General features: G+C 38.4%; 1 protein-coding gene across 3 annotated transcripts in view; it reads left to right on the top strand.

Moving 5' to 3' along the window:
- Positions 1-17394, top strand: part of RFC3 (replication factor C subunit 3) — a 145518-nt gene that overhangs the window by 59560 nt on the left and 68564 nt on the right. The window contains exons 11-12 of one of the 3 annotated variants that reach the window (XR_009213180.1): positions 6496-6539; positions 7939-9454. The exons of 1 other annotated variant lie outside the window; for it this stretch is intronic. The gene's annotated coding sequence lies outside the window, so the exon portion shown is untranslated. Of the gene's footprint in view, positions 1-6495; positions 6540-7938; positions 9455-17394 lie in introns of those variants that run through there. One more of the 3 variants, XR_009213181.1, reaches the window with a different exon arrangement.

The following is a 17394-nucleotide window of genomic DNA, read 5'->3' as shown; positions in this document are numbered from 1 at the left end:
AGACTGAGGTTCAGAGAGGTTGAGTGACTTAGCCAAAGTCTCACAGCATTAAGGAGTAGAGGTAAGCTGATTATGCAGCCCACTCTCTTAGCCATTATGCTGTATTGACTGTTTCTTATAGAGGGTCTACTCTTTGTCAGGCTCTGTGGTAGGCAGTCCACAGACATTCTTTCATTAAATGATCACAGTGCTTCTATGGAGAAAATCTCATTAACTGCATGCATTTTCTTTGTAAGGGCAGTAAGAGATGATAGGACCAAGGTATATGAAGGAGAATTAGAGCTCACAAACATAAACAGGAAGAATCTGACACTTTGATATGGAAGCTGTTTAAGGAATATGAATGTCATTCTACAGGCTATAGCTTTCCTCTGACTTAGACTGTCATTATCTATAAAGCCAGCCACTACTTTGTCTGATTTTTTTTTTATTCTGGCATTAATAAAAATGAAAAGCTTTTATTATGTTATTACATAATAGTTTATATAATAAACATTGTATTATAATGGATTATAAACATTTTATAATAGATTATAATAAAATAAGTTTATATATAATATATAATATATGGCACTTTGAATTTTTTAAATTCTGAGATTAAAAAGAAAATGAAAAGGTTTTATCATATTATCATATAATATAGTTTATATAATATATGAATATGTTGTTATAATGGATTATAAACATTTCACTATAATGGATTATAATGTTTATATTAAATATATTTATAAATATAGTTTATTACAAGATTATATAATATATACTATTACAACCTCTGCCCTCAAGAAAATCAGGTTTCTACTCAGGACTGTGAGATCTTGTCAAGTTAGTAACTTCTCTGACTCTGAGCTTTCCATATCTACAGCTATACAATGAGTGTAATTCCTGCCTGTAGGGCTGTTATGATTATTAGGGGCAATATATGCATCTGTAACAATGCCAAAAATATAAAAGATGCTCAATAAGTAGTAACTGCAGTTATTTTTATTATTCTGTATTATTTATTGTTCCTGATCCCACTAGAACTTTTTGATATCAAGGGACGTGTCTTTGTACAGTGATTTTCAGATAACAAGCATACAAAAATATTTTTAAGTAAAATAATTTGAGCGATGTCCAGTGGTTATACATCGTTTTCACTGACAGGACTAGTTAGGAGGGACCAATTACAGTTTCCACAAGAACCCATGAGATTAACGAGCTTTGGAAATGAGCTCTGGAAATGGATGTGAAGTGCGTGTACCTTAAAGGTCAGAGGAGGAGGGATGGTGAGGATTTGGTGATGGGCTGGAAGTGGTGAGGGGTGGAAGAAGGAAGGATTCAAGGATCACTGAGCTTTCCAGCTTGAATGGTTGGGTCAGGAAAAATGTGATGAGGAGCAGGTATGGGGTAGAAAGGAATTCGAATAGTTCAGTTTGGGACCTGCTGAGTTTGAGGTGTGTGGTAGGCAGCTGGACACATGGGTCTGAAGAGATGGAATGTAGCGGGTCTCAGAGGCTCTGAGAGTGGACACAGGATGTTCAGAGCTGTTGGCAGGTTCATTCAGAATAGATTTGCTGAAAAAAACTGACCAAGAAATTGTCTATAATTTCCATACCAGCTTCCATGAGCTTATCTGCTGCTTGGTTTCTTCTGTCATCTGTCAAAACCTTTCCTTTGTTTATTCATTTTTGGCCTTTCCTACTTTTTTCAATTCCATGTTGCATTTTAACATTGGCCTTTAAAGCTTCAAGAAAACCTTGTCAGTTCATAATGTGAAAATTTCAGGCAAGCATAAAAGGCGATGAGTGTGTGAATTTTCAGAAGGTTTGGAAGTAATTTCTTAGCACTTACCATTATCATAATCTTTTGGTACATATGAGAACTCTAGGTTGTATTTTAGCGTAGGTCCCTACAAATTTCTTCCCATCCCAAATACATTAGACCTAGTTTACTACTTTGATGTGAAATTCAGTGCTTTATTTTCTTATGTTTATTGTCTGCAGAAACACACTAAACCAAAAAAATGACATATGGAGATTAAAACTCATCTGATAACATAAATCTCAGTGACTAGACACAATAGAACAATTGTATTATTGCTATTATAAATGAAATTACTCACTAATATAAATTATGGATTTCCTTTTCTACTGTTCTTAAAGATTATGTCATTTCCTTGCCCATTTCCTGAAGCAAAATAGGCTAGCTAATTTTATCCTCAGTCGTTTCCAGGCAAACAACTGTACTGCATTAGCAACTCTGTGCTTGGATACTCAGCTCAAGGCCTGCTCTCTGCCTCTGCAAACCTTTCTTCCATTCACTCCCACAAAGTTTTACAAGGCCAATTTTGAAGCTTCAAAGTCTTAGGGGAAAAAATAAAAACAAACAAAAACTAAAACAAAAAACTTCCAAGACTTAAAGTATCACTAATACTTTTACAATCTACTTCCCCACAGCTACCAACATAAAAAAGAAATAAATAAAAAAATAAATTAAATAACTAAAAGTTACATCAATTATATTGACTTTGAGGAAACTTCTCTATTAGATTCCTACTGTTGCTGGAACAAATTACCAACAAACTTAGCGATTTAAATCTACGTATCGCTTATCTTTTTTTTTTTTTTTTGAGACGGAGTCTCGCTCTGTCGCCCAGGCTGGAGTGCAGTGGCGCGATCTCGGCTCACTGCAAGCTCCGCCTCCCGGGTTCGTGCCATTCTCCTGCCTCAGCCTCTCCAAGTAGCTGGGACTACAGGCGCCCGCCACCATGCCCGGCTAATTTTTTGTATTTTTAGTAGAGACGGGGTTTCACCGTGGTCTCGATCTCCTGACCTCGTGATCCGCCCGCCTCGGCCTCCCAAAGTCGCTTATCTTTTACAGTTCTGGGGTGTAGAAGTCCATGCTGATTTTGAGCTAAAACCAAGGTGTTGGCAGGGTTCTGTTCCTTTTTGGAGATTCTAGGAGAGAATCTGTTTTCTTGCCTTTCCCAGTTTCCAGAGATGGCCTGCATTTCTGGGGTCATGGCCCCTTTCATCTTCAGAGCCAGCCATGGCTTGAGTCTTTTGCGTATTGCATCACTCTGACACTGACTTTTCTTTTCCCCTTCTCTTCCACTTTTAAGGAACCTTGTGATTATATTGGGACTGTCTGGATACTCCAGAACAATCTTTCCCATTCAAGATCAGTTGATTAGCAAGCTTGATTCCATCTGCTGCCTCAATTCCCCTTTATCGTGTAATATAAAACATATTTTAGGTTCTGAGAATTAGGACATAGCATCTTTGGGGCATTGTTATTCTGTCTGACACACTTCTTACCATATTAAACACATATTATGACATATTAATAGTCATAAAATCTGATATGTTTATATAAAAGACAATAGGATTCTAATATAGTCAAAGTTTATGTAATTGTGCTGAAAAGTAATCTAATAAATGTTAAGTGCAGCATTTTGGATGTAAGGTGCCCATTGAGAAGTAGAGTACTAAACTTAGGTGACACTATGGTGTGAGGGAGGTAGGAAAGGGTCAGAAAAGATGAATTAGTGAGTCATTGTGGGTTGCTCTAGGCAGTACTATTCCATATAAGTTTCTGAGATGATGAAGGCGTTCTATATCTGCACCGTCCAATAAGGTAACCATTAGCTACAGGCTGTTATTGTGCCTCTGATATGTGGCTAGTGCAAACGGGGAACTGAATTTTTAATTTTATTTAAATTTTATTTAATTTAAATCTCAACAGCCACATGGTGCTAGTGGCTACTGTATTGGACAGCACAACTCTAGAATCGAGACCATGGTAGATCAGCTCTGAATACCACCTTACATTCTAATTCTCTGAATGGAAAGGTGTGTGTATAGGTGTGCGCATACAGATGTGCACGCATTATAAGATGTTAGTGGCTGGGCATGGTGGCGCATGCCTGTAATCCCAGCACCTTGGGAGGCAGGGGTGGGCAGATCACAAGGTCAGGAGTTCGAGACCAGCCTGGCCAATATAGTGAAACTCCATCTCTACTAAAAATACAAAAATTATCTGGATGTGGTGGTGGGTGCCTGTAGTCCCAGCTACTCGGGAGGCTGAGGCAGGAGTATTGCTTGAACTTGGGAGGCAGATGTTGCAGTGAGCCGAGATTGAGCCATTGGACTCCAACCCAGGTGACAGAGCAAGACTCAGTCTCAAAAAAAAAAAAAAAAAAAGATGTTAGTGATAGTCAGAACTCTATGGGTTAATATTTACTTTATAATATATGACACTTAAAATAACTTTAAACAAAATTTAGTAAGATGTTTCATCTTTGTTATGAAAAGCGATATTAACATATTTTTAGATGGAATTTAATGGTTAGTTTGGTTCATGCTGATCAACCAAAGCTACTCCCTCATGGGAAAATAGGGTCTAAATAAGAGTCAGTAACTGTTTCAGGTTCTTAGGGCATGAGAATATTCATTCATTAGTTCAGCAAACATCATTGGCGCTCTAAGTCCATGGCATTGTTGTAGGCTCTGTGATGAGCAAAGATAAATAAAGCACAGTACCTACCCCCAGGATGCTTATACTGTGAGGAGGGATAGAGCTTCATCTTCCTGTCCATCACATTCTTGCATCATTCTGGCTCACCTGAATATCCCAATGGACCACTCACTTGACTCTCAGGCCTTGCAATTCCTTGACTGACCATTTCATACTCAGACCTTTACTTTCAGTAGGATCCACTCATCTCCTCTCGGGGGCTATTTCGAGGGTCTATCATCATCAAGAGTCACTCCATCTTCAAATCAGGATATCCTGTTCACAACCTACACCCTCTCGTTCCCTCTGTCTCTGTTCTTGTCCCCTCCATGGCTCCAGTTCTCTCAGTCCTGTGCTTTCCTCTGCCCGTCAGGCTTTGATGGTTTGTGCTTTCTTTCCTTGCTTTTGTTTACCTCCTGACCTTGAACATGTTCTTCTATCTACTTAAATGACCTTCAACTGTCACTTGAATGTTTATCTGCTCAAGCTAAACGCATGGCTAATAGGAGCATTGTGGTATAAAGAGCCCTGAATTTGGACTCAGAAGTCCTGGAGCTCAAATCTCAGTTTGGCCTTTTACTGGCTTGAGGGTTTTAAAAATAAGTGTAAATTATTTAACCTATTTGAATCTTAGCCAACTTCTCTAGAAATTAGGGGGATTTTTTTGTTTTGTTTTCATTTTTTATTTTGAAATAATTTTAGACTGCCAAAAAGTTATGAAAGTAGAACAGATAATTTCTTTGTATCCTATTCTCAGCTTCCCCTGATGTTAGCATCTTATGTAAACATAATGCATTATCAAAACCTGAAAACTGGCACAGTATAACACAGTGCTATGAACTAAACTATACACCTAATTCCAATTTCACCTGTTTTTTATATGCAAACATGTTTGGGAGGGGGGTATATAGTTCTGTAAAACTGTATCACGTGTAGATTCTTGTAACTTCCACCATAGTCAGGATGCATAACTGCTATGGACTGAACGTTTATGTCCTCCCAAACCCACCAAATGCATCTGTTGAAGCCTTAATCTCCAGTGTGATGGTGTTTGGAGGTGAGGCCTTTGGAATGTGATTAGATTATGAGGGTGGAGCCCTCATGATGGGATTAGTGCCCTTATGAGAAGAGACAGAAAAGGGTTTGCTTCCTGTCTCTCTCTGTCTCTATGCCTGCCATGTGAGGATACAAACAGGAGGCAGGACCTCACCCAACACTGGACCTGCTGGCTCCTAGATCTGGAACTTCCCAGCTTCCAGAAATGTGAGAAGTAAATGTTTGTGGTTTAAGCCACCCAATCTTTTGTGTTTTTGTCAGAGCAGCCCTCAGACAGCAACTGTTCCATCACCACAAAGAAACTCCATAAAACTTTTATATTCGCACTTTCTTCCCAATCCTGACCTTGAATGACCACTAATCTCTCATCATTCTAATTGTGTCATTTTGAGAATGTTTTATAAGTGGGATCATACAGGATATATTTTGATTTGCTCTTTTCACTTACCACATTGCCCTTGAGATCCATCCAAGTTGATGGTTGTATCCATTTTTATTTCTTTCTGTTGCTGAGTAGTACCCCATTGCATGGATGTTCCGGTTTGTTTACACATTCATGCTGTCAAGGACATGTGAGTTACTTCTAACTTTTGGCAACTACATAAAAAGCTGCTGTGAATATTTGTGCACAGGTTTGTGGGCAAATGTAACTTTTCATTTCTCTAAAATAAATACCCAGGCATGTAATTGATGGGTCATGTGTGTTATAATGGAAGTAACTGATTAACAACCAACTATATACCTTAAAATGACCCTGCAAAAATATTGGAACTCTGTGAAGTCAGATTAATTATGTTTTGTAGCAGTCCAATCTAGGAGAGGATACTGGACATAGAAAATGAAAGAAACTTGAAAATGAGTGTTTAAATTTGCATAATTTTTGTTAGTTTGCTTTTCCCACTTCATTGAAATAATGAGATATTTCTCACCTTTCCTTTACAGGCTATTAAAATGCCACATCAAAGTCAACATGACAGACCCTTGAGGTGATGGAACTGTTTTGCATCTTGATTGTGGTGGTAGCTACATTAACCTATATATAACTAAAATTACACACACACACACACACACACACACACACATAAAACAATTGGGGGAATCTGAATGAGGCTGAAGGATCATATCACTATCAATATCCTGGTTGTGACATTGTGCTATAATTATGTGAGATATTACCATTGGGAGAAATAGGCAAAGGGTACGTGGGTCTCTGTATTATTTCTTAACAGTGGAATGAGAAGTTACCATTCTTTCAAAAATAAAAAGTTATGTTTAAAAAAGCCACATGGACACATATGAGGGAACAATACACACTGAGGCCTTTCAGAGCATGGAGGGTGGGAGGAGAGCGATCAGGAAAACAATACTAATGGGTACTAGGCTTAATATCTGGGTGATGAAATAATCTGTGTAACAAATCCACATGACACAAGTTTACCTATGTAACAAACATGCACCTGCACCCCTGAACTTAAAAGAAAAAAAACAAGCCACCTCCTCCATTTGTTTTATGTCTGGGGTTTGTCACCAATGTGTAGCCTTTGAATAATCTCTGAATATTCAGAGTGCATATGGCACAGTCAAAAAGCTCAACTGCCTATCCTGAAACATCATTTATTGAGCAACTATACAAATGGATAATTTGCATGATCAAAATGTACTGAACCACCTATAACTCGGAAACATGACATTCAACCCCTTGTTCAGCTCCCTGTTTTCAAGGATACAAGATAGCATCTTAGGCAAACTCTATTCTCGACATCTCCCATTCTTTAGATGCATGCTACAGAGTTCTACTTGATTGGGTTCTGCGCTGACCAAAGTGTGCTTGCTTTGGAGAAATTTTATTTTCACTTGTCTAATAGCTAATTCTTCAAATTGGGAAATGAGGTCAGGTAAACATTTAGCCACAGTCCTGAATTATAGCTATAGATACTGGGAGCTGTTTAGAATCTAGCCTGATTTAGAAGAGCAGTCTTTGAAAGCCCCAGAATGAAGTGACCCAGTTATTCTCGTTTCTACTATGCCTTCAAATGCACTGTCTTCTGAATTGTCTCTGACTGTCAGAAATATGCTGGAGATGAACTGTGTAAGGGTAGCAACCCTGTTTTGTTCATAAAGCATTTCTCCCAGCAATCCATCCAGCTGAACCTTGTAATTACATCCAGAGCTTGCTCACCATGGCGACCGCGGCCACTCTATCGAATATTAAATCTATTGATCTTGAGCACAGAGTCCATCTCAGTTTTCAAATGGCCCATGCAGTCTCTTTCCCCAGGGCTGAAGTATATCTGAGCTTCTTATGGGTTTCCAAAGTCTCATCTTATCTCTTGGCACAATATGTCCTTTTGACTTGCTGGTGATTTTGTTATTTCATGTGGACAGATGCAGACCGGAGGAAAGAAAAAGAGAAAGGAGTCCAAGGAATGTACAGTTCTTGCTTTTCAAGATCAACTTTTCCTATGCTCCATTGCTGTCATACCCAGGTCATTTCCTGAACTCCTCGACCTCTTAGTGTGAGAGCCAACTCTTTTATTTCTCTCAGGCACTGCACCATGCTGGGAAGAGGCACAGTGGGCTCCTGGAACAAAGACCGCCCTATTGAACGGAGCTACCTTTGAGCCTGTAATGAAAAATGCCCACAAAGTTGATTAGTCAGCCTTGGGCTGCACTAGTCAGTTTGAAACGTGGCAGAATTTAACTCTATGTTATACTATCAAACTGCATTCTAGTGTATGGAATTCTATCATGGTATCACATTATATTATCACATCATAAAATAATATCATACTATGAAAATATAAATATTTGAGACATCATAGAAAAAAACTTGATCTAATAGTCAGAATACCATGAACCAATTCCAGGCTTTCTTTAAAAAAAAAAAAAAACTTGCATAATTTTAAGGAGTACAAATACGGTTTTGTTACATGCATATACTGCATAGTGATAAAGTCTGGGCTTTTACTGTAATCATCACCTGGATAATGTACATTATACACATTAAGTAATGTCTCAGCCCTTACCCCCCTCCTCCCCTCCCAGCCATCTAGGTTTCATTATTTAATTATTTGCTAGCTGTGTTGCTTGACTTTAACTCCTCCTTGGCCCACCTCTGCAAATATAAATTAAATATAATTATACTGACCTCAGAGGTGTCTTGATAGAATAAAACAGAATGTTTAGCTGAAGCATACTACTCTTGAGAAAGTAAAAGGAAAAATAATTATCTACTAGAAATTATTAACACTCAAGTGCAGTTTTAGAAGAAACAGACAAAATAACCTTAGTATTTGTCAGAATGTTTGGTTCTGGAGACCAAAAGTCATAATCCCTTTTTAACCTTTAAATAGTCTGGAGTCACTGTGAGTTGCCTACCCCAGAGCTCCACCAGCCATCTTTTTCCTTCTAGTAGACACTGAGTCACACAATTGAGATTAAAGATATTATTTACTTGCATTTCCTTTCTCCCTTGCAACTAATGATGGTCATATGATAACTGCTGGCCAATGAGACATACAGGTAGATTTTCTGGGTGACTGCCATGGAGGATTTTTTCTCCCTTAAAAAAAAAAAAGCTTAAAAAAGACATTCAAGGAGAGTCTTATCTGCCTGACTCTCTTCTTGTAATTGAATGTGGTAAACCTGAGACTTCAGAAATCATCTTTTGACCACACGGTGATAAGCCCAAGGATAGAAGCTGCATGTTGAGGACAGAAGTGAAATGATGGAAAAAGCCTGATAGACATAGCCACATGCCTGAACTACCCTAGAACCATTTTTTCTAGATTTTAAGAAAATAAAACCGGACCATACACGGTGGCTCACGCCTGTAATCCCAGCACTTTGGGAGGCCGAGGTGGGTGGATCACAAGGTCAGGAGACCGAGACCATCCTGGCTAACATGGCAAAAACTTGTCTCTACCAAAAATGCAAAAAATTAGCCGGGCGTGGTGGTGGGCACCTGTAGTCCCAGCTACTTGGGAGGCTGAGGCAGGAGAATCGCTTGAACCTGGGAGGCGGAGGTTGCGGTGAGCCACTGCACTCTAGCCTGGGCGACAGAGCAAGACTCCATCTCAAAAAAGAAAAAAAAAAAGAAAAAAAAAACCATCATTATTTAAGCCACTTTCTGTAGTATCCTGTTTTCTTGCATCTGAAAGCATCCTAACTGATATACAAAGGGTTTCTTCCACTGGCACACAAGTTCAGGGGGCACCATTACATACAATGTGAATGGTGCTCCTTGGAGTTTTATAACACAATGGCCTTGGTCTTGGTGAACTCTTACTCATCCTTCAAGACTTACCTCACATGGTGCCTCTTCTGGGAAGTCCTTCTAAACAGAGTAGTCACTCCTAGTTAACCACAGTTTCCTGTAATTTTATATTGTTATAAAGATTGTAATTTTATGATATATTGAATTGCAGTTAAATATCTATGACTCTATTTCTCAAGTGCAGAAGCCGAGTAGCCACAATGCTACGTGACTCTATGGATGGATAAAATGAATGATATTCGTGTATACAGTAGATGCTCACAAACAGTTTCTGGAATAAAAGAACTGTTAGTGATAATGAAAATTTTGTATCGTAAAAATTATCCAGGTCTCATATTGCAGATTCCTGGAAAATACTGATATTTTTCTCGATAGGGATTTAGAAAAAAAGATCTGTGATGAAAACATTCATTGATAGTAAATATTTATTTTAAAGAAAGTCTTTTTTTTTTTTTTTTTTTTTGAGATGTAGTCTTGCTCTGTCACCCAGGCTTGAGTGCAGTGGCACAAACTTGGCTCGCTGCAAGTTCCACCTCCCGGGTTCACGCCATTCTCCTGTCTCAGCCTCCTGAGTAGCTGGGACTACAGGCGCCCGCCACCATGCCTGGCTAATTTTTGTATTTTTAGTAGAGACGGGGTTTCACCATGTTAGCTGGAATGGTCTTGATCTCCTGACCTTGTGATCCACCCACCTTGGCCTCCCAAAGTGCTGGGATTACACGCGTGAGCCATGGCGCCCAGCCCTTTAAAGAAAATCTTAAATTTGTATTACAAGATCATACTTTCTTCATGCCAACTCTTACTTTTCCTGCATTTGTATCTGCAGCTGAAAGATGAGACTGGACTTAGCATGATAACCCAAAGCTTCAGTGATCCAACACATCACTGAACGATGCAGTTATGTTCACTACACTGTGCTTAGTAAGGCAAGGAATAATATACAGATATTTTGAGGAACATTTAGAAATCGTAAGCATTGAACCAACAGGGCTGGGCTACTTTTTAACCTTTAGTAAGATTTTTTTAGCTCAATAACTCCACAGGCTGGTTGATACTTCAAAAATTTGCCAATTGAAAATATAGTAAACAAATACCCTTTTTAAAAATTTATTTTTAACATTTTCTTTATAGTTGACACATAATAATTGTACATGTTTAGAGGGTAGTGTGATGTGTAAATGCATGTGTGCATTGTATAATGATCAAATCAGGGTAGTTGGCATGTTTACCACCTCAAACCTTTACCACTTCTTTGTGCTAATGACTTTCAAAATCTTCTTTGTTAGCTATCTTGAAATATACACAAATTGTTATTAGCTATAATCACCCTACTATGTAATAGAACACCAGAAATTTTTCTTCCTTGCTGATGATAACTTTGCAACCATTGACCACCCTCTCCTCCTACCCCAGGCTCCCTCCTCTCCCCAGGCTCCCTCCTCTCCCCAGCCTCCCTCCTCTCCCCAGCCTCCGGTAACCACTATTTTACTCTCTACTTTTATGACAGCAACCTTTTTAGATGCCACATATGAATGAAACCATGCAGTATTTGTCGGCCTGTGCCTGGTTTATTTAAAATGCAATATGTATATACAATATAATATTACTCAGCTATAAAGAAGAATAACATCCTGTCATTTGTGTCAACATGGATGAAGCTAGAGAACAAAGACATTTGATAGCCTACTACGGATTAGATTCTTTTTCTGAGTGCTAGGGATATATTGGTGGACAATAGGTTCAAGGGTCCTGACTTCATGGACCCTATATATTTTATATATGTATTTATTAGTATATTGGTGATAATGGAGTTAATTACTCTCTTTGTGGTCAGGAGCAGCCTTACGACCACCTGTTAAAGTCTCTGAGGGTTTTGAGGTTCAGTATGTAAACTGTGTGGGGTGGGTAGGCTCCCAGCTTTGACTTGAGGCTTGCATAACCCTTGGTAATGTGTCACCTCAATAGAACTATTGTGTAGCAAATGATGTTAATTTATGAATTCAGTCATTTGGCCAGAGCCTACACCAATTTTCCATTTGTGCTGATGATCTAAATTTGCTTCCATCCATGCCCAGAAGCAATATCAGAGCTCATGTATGTGCCATTACTACCCTATATGGGTAGTTCTGCCTTATCTGATAATAGCAATGTTAATCTGACTTCATCAGACTAGAAGGGATTATATCCCAGATACCTCACAATGGTGATTTGGATGCCATTGTATTGACCCAGTGTCATGAAATGAGCAAAACAATTACCCTAAAATGGTTTAGCAGTTTCCCACTTCTCTTCGGAAAACCTATGAATCTTTGGACCCTAATGTTTATTTATCATTTACTATGTTTGTGTCAGGCATTGTGCTGAGCTTAATTACATCATCCCCTTTAAGCTTACTACAAAGTCTTAAGATAGGTAATCTTATTGATGATGAAACTGAGATGGCTTCACCATTTTATTGATGATGAACATTGGCTCTAAGAGCTTAGGTTACTTGTCCAAGGTCACACAGCTTGTAGGTGGGCCAGCTGAGATTCAAACTAGGCCAATGGGATTCCTTAATCCATTCCTATTCATTTTATACCATGCTTTCTTCTAGATATATCAATATGTAAAATTAACCTAATTTTAAAAAAATGCAAATATCATAGCTAGGAGACAGAATATTATTGGGTATCAATCACATACCTCATGAAATAACATAAACTTTGTGTTGCATGTAATTTAATTCACTTACAAGGTGAAAAATGTTATAATTTTCAATAATTTTTATCTTTTTAGTCCTTCTAGGTCATCATTACTTAAAATAAGTGAAGACTCCACCACGTTTAGTGGTTGTAAAAAAATAATAAACTAAGCATCTTTTAAATCTTGCTTGCTAAGTCTGATTAAATATACAACTAAGAGTGGCAGTGGTATTTTTAAGCATTCATTATGCCTTCAAAATACTGGCAGAAAATCATAGTAGGAATTCTAATAATAGAAGCAACTCTACCAACCTGGTTTTAATGCATTCTTTTTATTCATATGCCAGGTTCCCTAAAGGTTTTATCTTGAGGTGTTAACAGGGAAATCTGTCAGCAGTAGAGGACTGAATGAAGTCACGAGTCATATAACAAGCAGAGCAGACAAGTAACCTTCACATGGATGCTTAAGAAAATACTGGCAGAAACCCTGATACAATAAATTTGCAAATAACTTGAAGACAAGAAGGTACTTAGCGAATAATGACTAATGTGTCCTACATAAAATCAAATCCTTTTAAGCTAATCTAATATGGTAGATCAAGGAGAAATGATAGATGTATTTTATCTTGATTACATCAAATCTTTTGATTTTCTGCATATTACACCCATCAATGAACAACAACAAAAAAAGTGACCTAAGCACACAGCCAGTTGGATTATAGCAACTATATAATATCAAACATGTGGATGAAAATACCAGATGCTCTACTTCTACAATGTCAAATATATATTTGTAAGCACATACCACATATAATCACATAAACGCACATAAATACATCAAGAATATATATATATATTTGCGTCATATAAATGTGCTTAAAGTCCTATGTCCCATATATTAAGAGTAAGAATAGTTGTGAGAACTTTCACAGGAATGCAAGGAAAATTAACGAGACCTCAGAAAATAATTTCTAGGCACAGAATTTAAATATATCAGGACAACTCAACCTGGAAAAAAAGCAGATTAGATATAATTTAATAACATTATTCAACTGTATCTACATAATACCAAAATAACCAATTTGGTCAGATAACTATCCAAGCAAGTCAAATGAATGTTTTAAAAATCCAGTAACTCCACCATCATAACAATTTATATCCTATAAATGTATTAATTTAGCTTTGAGAAATAGCTGAGACATCTGAAATACAGAAATTTGCTGTTCCTTAGGCCTTGAATGAAGCAAGTAAGCTAAGCTTCACTGAGACAAAAATTAGAGGAAAGTTGAAGAAAAGATCCAAGAGAGAACGTGAAAGGCAGAGCTCCAGGAGCCAGAATAAGGGATGTGGGTCCCTCATATGTTAATAGAAGGTTTCATCCAACTGAAACTGGAGGGTCTTAAGACTTAAAGAAAGGCAGCCTCAGCCTGAAAACATCTTATATTCTTTCTGCTCCAAATAAAACTGTAAGTATTCCAAAGCTGGGTATTGGTGCCATCTCATTTCTGTTTCCCTACTTCATTCTATCTCTATTTTCTTTTTGATATCTCCATCAGTCTTTCCACTTAAGATTTTACCTCATCTCATCCAAACATCTGAGGCCTATAATTCTCGAGTTAGTGTTTTTGGGTCTCCCAACTCCCAGCCATTACCACCAATCACACTTTCACTTATCGACATTTTTTCTTTACTTTCAAACTTCAGGCAGTTCCAAAATGGCAGTGTAGAAGCAAGATGGCCTCACTCCCACAGATAAAATAAAAAACAAATAGACAGCACCAAGATTATCACCAGCAATATCTCAACTCAAGTACAAAAAGGAGACAGTCCCTGGGGCCACAGAGAAATGAAAAATCTCTGAGAAAGCTGTAAGATAATTGAATTTCTATATCAGCAATGACCCTCCTGTCCAGCACCAAGTGCACAAAATATTTCCCTCCATTCACAATTTCTGCACTCAAAAAAGTGAGATCAAGGTGGACAAGCAGGTTTTCCACCATCTTGGGAGCCTTGGCAGGAGACCTGTCCTTGCCTTAACTCATGGAAAGCATGTCAAATGCCAGAAGGGAGAATATCACTGAGGACAGGCAGAGAGAAGGGAAGGAGGTGGGACTACCATCCCCAGCCCTGGAAACTCTGATCTGTAACTTAAACAAAGGAGATGCCAAATCAGAGTGGTTGTTCAGCAGCACCACACCATTGGAGGTACATTCCACAGGACCCCTTGGCATGAACCCTTAGCCAGCCTTCCCACACTGCCAGGATATCCCCTTTGGAGCCCCCTCTTTTGGGACAGTTAGTACCCCAATTATTTACTAGAGCCCAGGTGAACCTTGGATTAAGGAATCACCAAGAGCCAAAAAGGAGGCAACAACCTAGCACTGAAGAGTCTCTCAGAAAATATATCTAATAAAACCAAAAATATCCAGACAAAGAAGACTGAAATAAACAACTAATTCTTTAATACAAAGACATACACATACCTTCACAAGAAAAAAAAAAAGGGCAAGCAGGGTACCATGACCTCTTCAATAGACAGAGTAAGGAACCAGTGCCTGACCTCAATGAGAAGGCAATATGTGAGCTCTCTGACCAAGAATTCAAAATAGCAGTTGTAAGGAAACTCAGCAATCTCCAAGATAACACAGAAAACCAATGCAGAAATTTATCAGACTAATTTTATGAAGATTGAAATAATAATAATAAAAAAGAAACAAAAATTTTGGAACTGAGAAATACGTTTGCTGAACTGAAAAAATTATTAGAGGCTCTCAACAGCAGAATGGATCAAGCAGAAGAAAGAATCAGTCACCTCAAAGACAGATTATTTGAAAATATGGTTAGGAGAGAAAAAAGAAAAAAGAATGAAGACCACCTACAGGATATAGAAAATGACATCAAAAGGCCAAATCTAAGAAATATTGCTGTTCAAGAGGGAGTTCAGCAAGAGCAAGGGGTAGAAAGGTTACTGAAAGGAAAAAAAAACCCAAAAAACCAAAAAACCAACTTTCCAAAGGGCCGAGATGGCAGCTTGAAGGCATTGCTAGCATGTCTCTTCCACTTGGAAAGACAAAAGTGTGTAGAAATTCACACTGTGAACTTTTTCCGATAAGCAACACAAGAACAAACCACAGACCCTTTGAAACAAGCAGCACCCTACACAATGAGCAAGGTGAAAAACTCTAAGTCCCCGGAGTGTGAGAGGGGGATAAGCCGCCTCTGGGATGTAGACCTCCACTGGGTAGCCTGGCAATCCAGGATATGGGGGAGGGCCATAACCCTACCCAGTACTGGAGCTGATTTAGTGAGTGGTGGGGAGTGTATGAGAAGGAGTGGCATCAGGATGTGCTTTGCATGCACTTCCAGTTTCCAGTGGGAATGGAGGGAAGTTGTTCCTGATCTTACCTCACAGGAGACCTCGTGGAAGTCTGCCAGCTAACTCCAGTGACAGTCATAGGTTGAGAAAAGCTTCCAACTGTGATTCATGATGTAATCTCGAGTGGAGACAAACCCTTGGCCAGAACTGAGGGGCAAGTGGGAAGTGTGCTTCAGCCAAGGGTACAGGAGCTAGATATCCCAGCTTTGTTGGTTGACTGGGAGGAGTGTGGCCTAAAAGCTCCAGTTGCTGTCACCACTAGGAAGGCTTATGGCCTGGGGCAGTTTTGGGTTCTGAGCGCAGACTGTCTGGAACCTAGGTAGCTGTTGCTAGTGGAACACAGGTGTTTCTGGATAATCTGGGAGTATCACATTGCCCAACTTCAAATTATACTACAAGGTGATAATAATCAAAACAGCATGTTACTGCTATAAAAATGAGACATAGACCAATGGAATAGAATAGAGAACCCAGAAATAAAGCCAAATACTTACAACCAACTGATCTTTGACAAAGTATTAAAAAAACATAAATGGGGGAAAGGACATCTATTCAATGAATGGTGAGAACACTGGATAATTCACACGTAGAAGAATGAACCGGACACCTATCTCTCATCGTATACAAAAATCAACTCAAGATGGATCAAGGATTTAAATGTAAGACCTGAAACCATAAAAATTCTAGGAGAAAACCTAGGAAAAACACTTCTGGGGCATTGGCCTAGGCAAATGATTCATGATTAGAACCCTAAAAGCCAATGCAACACAAACAAAAATAAATTAATGGGACCTAATTAAACTAAAAAGCTTCTGCCCAGTAAAATAAATAATCATCAAAGTAAACAGACAACCCACAGAGTGGGAGAAAACACTTACAAAGTATATATCTGACAAAGGACTAATATCCAAAATCTATAAGAAACTCAAATCAGCAAAACAAATAACCCCATCAAAAAGCGGTCAGAGTATATGATAGACATTTCTCAAAAGAAGATGTACAAATGGCCAAAAAAACATATAAAAAATGCTCAACATCACTAATCATCAGGGATATGCAGATTAAAACCAAAGTGAGATCCCACCTTACTCCAGCTAGAATGGCCATTATTAGAAAGTCAAAAAACAGTAGATGTTGGCATGGATGAGGTAAAAAGGGAACGCTTATACTGGGAATGTAAATTAGTGTAACCTCTATGGAAAACAGTATGGATATTTCTTAAAGGTTTTGATATTTCTCTGTTTCTAAAAGTAGATCTACCATTTGATCCAGGAATTCCACTTCTTGATATCTATACAAGGGGAAAAAGTCCTTATATCATACAGACAGCTGCACACATATGTTTACTTCAGCACAATTCATAATTGCAAAGACATGGAACCAACCTAAGTGCCCATCAACCAAAGAGTGGATAATGAAAATGTGGTATATATACACCATGGAATACTACTCAGCTACAAAAAAGGACAAAAAATAATGTCTTTTGCCGCAACTTGGATGGAGCT

The sequence above is a fragment of the Hylobates moloch genome, unplaced genomic scaffold (genome assembly GCF_009828535.3).
Source record: "Hylobates moloch isolate HMO894 unplaced genomic scaffold, HMol_V3 SCAFFOLD_4, whole genome shotgun sequence".
Lineage (NCBI taxonomy): Eukaryota > Metazoa > Chordata > Mammalia > Primates > Hylobatidae > Hylobates > Hylobates moloch.
The sequence above is the reverse complement of the archived record's forward strand: the minus strand, read 5'-3'. Positions and strand labels throughout refer to the sequence as shown.